Raw genomic sequence first — 6,000 nt, 5'->3', positions numbered from 1 at the left:
TGCGCCCCGCGCCCACCGCCGGCGCCGGGTGTCCGCGTCCGCCTTGAGCCGCGGCCGTGCGGGCCGAGCCGGTTAGGAAGTGGTTTGCGAGCGGAACTCGCCGCCTCCGCGGGGCGCTCCCCCTGCGGGCTTGCACGGCTTAGCCAGTGCGGTGCGTCGCTTCCCGTCGCGAGTTCGTCCCGTAGTGTCGGGAGATCGGAGGAGGTGGACATTTTGAAGCGGCGGCAGCCGGGCCCCCGCCGCGGCTGCATCTGCCTGGGGTGGTTTTCAGGAGCACAAAGACGCGTTTCCGACGGGGCTGGGCGGCGGCGTCTTCAGAATCCCTGTGCCGTGTTTCAGGCGGAAACCTGTTTAAAATAGATTATCATTGCGTTTCTAAGGGAAATATTTTGAAAAGAAAGCTTTTAAATATTAGACTTGAGGGCCAGTTTGTTTCTAGTCAACACAGCAGTTCAGCCATGCCCTTCTTCAGGATGGGAAATTGCAGTTGACAGTAAATATTCAAAACTGATTGTCCCTAATTTTCGAAACATTTCATCCTAGAATTTTGTGTATACTGTTAAATATTCCTTCAAATTTTTGTAAAGAATGATGTTTCATCATAATTCAAGCCATCTTGCATGGTGTCTGGAAACTAGGCAGAACATTAGATTGAATTGAGCCGTTGAGCCAGACAATGCCTGTGTAAAACTTGGAGTAGTTACAGTTGTGTGTTATGAGTGTTGAGGAAAACTAGTTTTTGTTTGCTACTCGTTAAAGTCAAATCATTTTTAAAGGGAGAAAAGTTAAAACACATCCCACAATTTATTACTGAATGCCATCCCTTTCAAGTGAGGTATTCAGCTGCACACTTCATTTTTAAGCACTTACCCTCTCTGGCCCTTTAAGGTATAGATTTATAATACCAAGCACAGATTATTATTAAGGGGTCCATTTGGTACCAACTTTTACCCCCACACCCAGGGAAAAAGATTCTGCAGCCAGTTGTATATCTGCAAATACATTGTGGGATTTGGGGGGTTTCATTTTTTATTTTTTCTGTGTGTCACGGGGATAGCTTCACTTACTGGTTTATTTAAGGTTACTGGATAATTCTTAAGTAGTTTAAATGAATAATCCTTTGTGAGAATGAGAATTCCGAAGTGTTTGATTTTGGATTCGTTGCTTTGGTTCAGAAGTTACAGTTAGGGTAACATAAAAGAAAGATGGTTTTTTTTTTTTTTGCCACTAGGTGTCACCATTAATTTAATTATGTTTTTATGGATTTGGCAGTCAAGACACAGGTACCGGGTTGGGTGCTTTTTGCACACACTTTCATTTTAAGTAGCCATTTACATCTAAAGAATTGTTTGCCAACTATCAAGAAACTTAAGTATATATGTTGATATCTGGTATATAACAGTTCTTTTCTGGTTCCTTTTTAAAATTTGGAGAATAAAGACTGGATATGCCTTAATATTATATTAAGAATAATAGTAAGAATACAGTTAGTTTTCGTAAAACTAAAGGTCAACTGTTTGGTGATGAGTTCGTTTGGTGATGAGTTTGTTTATTCATTATTTGGGTGTTTTTGTTCCTTCCCAGTTTACTTAATTATCCCATAATACTTTAATCATAACTGCTATTAGCATATAATTTAGAAGACAGGTACACAATTTGTGTACTGGCTGTTCTGTTTTTGTTGTTTGTCTTTTTGAGACAGGGTCTCGCTATGCAGTTCAGGCTGACCTTGAACTCAACTTATGTAGCCCAGGCTGGCCTCAACTGGGCAATGATCCTCCTGCCTCAGCCTCCTAAGTGCTGGGATTACAGGCGTGTTTCACCACACCTGGCTGTATTTTCTTTTAAAAATATACTCTTAAGTTGAAATTCCTACAGTAACATTTTTCAATTATTTGTGCAGGTTAGTTGATAATAGACTTTGCCTCTTGTTACCATAAATAATTGAAATTTGATGTTCCAGTCTATTGGTTTCTAAAGGACTGTAAATGCCGTATTAAATTGGATCTTCTTCTGCCATTAAATATTAACTACAAAAATGCACCCAGAGCCTGGAAATTCTGGTTGCACAGAGATAATTTAAAATATTTAATTCCTGCAGTGTGTGTATTTAAAATTATTTGGCTAACTGCAACTTTTAAAATAACAAATCATGTACTTTGACTTGCTTAACCACAAAATAAATATACAGCATTAATACCTACCCTATGATAGGTGCGTGAGAGACTTTGAAACAAGTGGCAAAGGGTAAGAAGTGAAGTCCTGCTCCAAAGGAGCAGATCAGAGTTATTTGAACCTGTGACTTTGACTCATGGGCACAGTATTTTTACTGCTGAAAAGTAAGTCCAGAAGGCTGTTAAAAGATGCTACTGTCAGAGCTTTTGCTCAGTGATTCAAGTGGATCTCAGTACCATGGAGTCATTAGTGGTTCGGAACATGAACTGTAGTACGTACTATAGAAATGATCCCTGAAAGTATAGCCTTCATGAACCGTACTACAGCTCAAATAGTAATTTCTTACTTGCTATCTGGAATGATATTTTCTGGTCAGTGACAAAATATATAAAAACGTGCAATGTCCCAAGATACTTTTCTGGAGCATTCTAGGTAGTAACATCTGCTACCTGTTCATAGCTCCTTTTACATCTTTTCTTCAAATACTGTATGTTAGAAGATTTCTTGGTTACAGAATGGGTTGGTTGGAAATACAAAGGAAAATGAGGAAGCATTACTTTGATTAAGTAGGCACACTCTGCTTCGTATCTCTTACCATATATGAGGAGTTTCCAAATTTTGGTGTCTCAGGATAACTGTACACTTCTTAAAAATTGTTCAAGACTTTTAAGAACTTAACTTAGAAAATTCTAGAAAATGTAAAGAGTACACAGCACATGTTCCATCAGTTGTCAGCGCAGTAATACCATCATATTGTTGTCCTGTGCCTCTAGAAAACTGCACTGGATTCTTGGGAAAGAACAAGGGAAAAGGTCAAGTAACACTGGAGACTGAGTTGGTCTTGCAGATTTCCCTCAAGGGTCTTGGGAGCTCTGGGGTCCTCAGACCACATCTAGAGAACCACTGCACTGTATTTCTGTTTTACAGAGAATACATAATTGCTGAGTTTTGGTTAATTTTCTCCCCCTACCCCACCATCTTTTTTTAAGGCTGTTGATCTTTATAACTAGTACTTAATTACACATAAGAAAGTGTAATATCTTGGGGACATTTCTGTCTCCCTGGTAATTCTAATCGCTCAAAGTGAAGGAGTTTGTTCTGTAACCTTATACAGCATCATCTGGAAGACATAATGTACAGTCTCACTTCCTTGAGCACACTTACAAAGCACCAGAAAAACAGGTAGAGATGATAAATACAAGAGTGTTGGGCTGGGCGTGGTTGTGCAGGCCTGTAATCCCAGCACTTGGGAGGCTGAGGCAGGAGGATGGTTGCAAGTTCAAGACCAGCCTGGGCTACAAAGTGAGCTCAAGGCCAGCCTGAACTGTATAGTGAGACCCTGTCTCAAGAAGACAAAAACAAAATAAAATGAAACAGTGTTGAGGTTCATCGGGATGAGTTTTAGCAGTTAATTAAGGTAGAAAAACTTTTTTTTTTTTTTTTTTTTTTTTTTTTTTTTTTTTTTTTGGTTTTTCTCTGGTACTGGGAACCGAACTCATGACCTTGCGCTTGCCAGGCAGGCGCTTTTGCCGCTGAGCTAAATCCCCAGCCCCTGGTAGAAGAACATTCTTAGTGACAAAAAAAAAGACAGAAAGGCAATGAAAAATTATAGAAGGGTATTTTAGAGGGATTAAGATGAACTGGATTTAGAAGTGCAGAGTTTTAGATATTCTGGGTTTTTGGTCTGCCCATTGACGTTTTTCCTTTTACAACCAGTCAAATGTAAGAAACTATTTTTACAAATCTCCAGGTTGACAGCTTTCCATAAGGAAAACAAATAAGCATTAAAAAGTAAAACCTCATCATCATTTCATAAGAGACCAGTTATTATCTCCATACCCTGTGATATGGTTTGGGCCTGTATGTTGAAGACTTGGTCCCCAGCTTGATGCTGTCAGGAGTAATGGAAAGGAAGAGCTCAGGTCTTTGAGGGTGTGCGCTAAAGGGAATGGGGAGTCCTGGTCTCTCCTTCCCTGCCCCCTTTGCATTCTCCGCTAGAAGGTGAACAGCTTTGTTGTGACACACACCCCCACTTGATATGCTAGCCCTCACCAGCAGCAAAACAGTGCTCAGTCCATCCAATCATGGGTCACTGGCTGGGACCTCCAAACATGAGCCAGAAGAAACCTTTAGCTTCATGAATTGATTGCCTTGAGCAAACAGATTACCTCTGTTTGTTTAGTACTAGGAAGGGGACTAACAACACCCTGGTAATCTCTACGGGTTATAAATTCTTGCAGTGTTGGAGTAAGTACTATATTAAAAGGATGACAGCATGAAACTAGGAGTGAAAGATGTTTGATAGATGTTTTTCCAGATTATCTGTTCCTATCTCTGAAGTCTTGAGTGGAACAAATACCAAGTTGTTTAGTTTCCCAAACATTGAGCCCTCTGCCAGCACAGTTCCATTTTCCCCTTCCCAGAAAACATCTATGCCTTCTGTGTAGCTCTCCAGCGTTGGTACCTCTATGGAGCCTGTGGTTTTCCTCTGAATGTCGCTCGCTAGCTTTTCTAAGTCTCCACTGCATCATCACTGCAGTTAGAGTGGAGCTGTTTCTGAAAGATCTTGTCTCTCCACTAAGTTTAAGTGCTGTGAGTTTAGAGATACGTCCTTTCACCATGAATGCTGAGGGCTTTAGTCTGATGCATTAAAACACTTAAAAAAAAAAAACACTTAAAACACTTCACTGTTCTGAGTAAACAATAGAAAATGTCACTGTACAATGCAAATTTTTTGTTGTTTTTTTTTTTTTTTTCCGGTACCGGGAATGGAACTCACGACCTCACACTAGCCAGGCAGGCGCTGTGCCGCTGAGCTAAATCCCCAGCCCCAATGTTTTCTATGTAATAATAGTACTGAAAAACCAGTGGTTAATATTTACTTCCAACAGAGATTAGGAAAAAAAAATTTAAGCTTTTAGTTCACCTCAAAAGGTCTTTAACATTTATTTTATTTTATTTTATTTTTCGGTACCGGCAATTGAACCTTGCGCTTGCGAAGCAGGCACTTGTGCCACTGAGCTATATCCCCAGCCCAAGTCTTTAACATTTTATAAGACCATATTAGAGCTGGGCGTGGTGGCGCACGCCTGTAATCCCAGCACTCGGGAGACTGAGGGCAGGAGGATTGTTGGGAGTTCGAGGCCAGCCTGGGCTACAACATGAGCTCAAGGTTAACCTGAACTGCATAGTGAGACCCTGTCTCAAAAAGACCAAAAAGAAAGAAAGAAAGAAAGAGAGAGGGAGGGAGGAAGGAAGGAAGGAAGGAAGGAAGGAAGGAAAGAAGGAAGGAAGGAAGGGAGGGAGGAAGGGAGGAAAGAAAGAAAGAAAAGACCGTATTAGGTGATTTAAGGAAATTCTTAAGAGAATAAAAATGGATCTGAAGTTAGTATATAATGGAGATAGTCATTTACAATAGTATATCAAGGCTCCTTTGTTTTAATCACCAATTAATTCCTCTGTTAATGAGAATAATAGGGCAGGCGATCACAAGCAGAATAATTAGCTACACTTTTCTCTCAGGCTTTAGGGGGCATCATAGGAATCCTGGGAACAGATTTTCTTCCTAATTGTTTTTCTCAGGCTAACATAAAGTGAGTTTCTTTTCCTTCCAAATGAATATCTAGGTGCAGTACAGAGAACTGAAAATTTGTGGTGATTCCACTTGCAGATAATTGAGGATTACATTTCATGTGTGGTATCTACTGACACCACACACTGACAGTATGGTAATATGGGCAATCTTAGACAACCCATACAAGACAGAATTGTTTAATAAAGGGTCAGAGTATTCTAACCTGTAGGAGGTGGCAGATGGTATGCATA

At 40.4% G+C, this 6,000-nt stretch overlaps 1 protein-coding gene across 2 annotated transcripts in view; it reads left to right on the top strand.

The window, feature by feature from the left end:
* Nucleotides 1-6,000, top strand: part of Fbxo28 (F-box protein 28) — a 28,654-nt gene that overhangs the window by 572 nt on the left and 22,082 nt on the right. The gene's annotated exons all lie outside the window — the stretch shown is intronic.

This window comes from Chinchilla lanigera, unplaced genomic scaffold, assembly GCF_000276665.1.
Source record: "Chinchilla lanigera isolate Chin_1 unplaced genomic scaffold, ChiLan1.0 scaffold00119, whole genome shotgun sequence".
NCBI classification, from domain to species: Eukaryota; Metazoa; Chordata; class Mammalia; order Rodentia; family Chinchillidae; genus Chinchilla; species Chinchilla lanigera.
The sequence above is the reverse complement of the archived record's forward strand: the minus strand, read 5'-3'. Positions and strand labels throughout refer to the sequence as shown.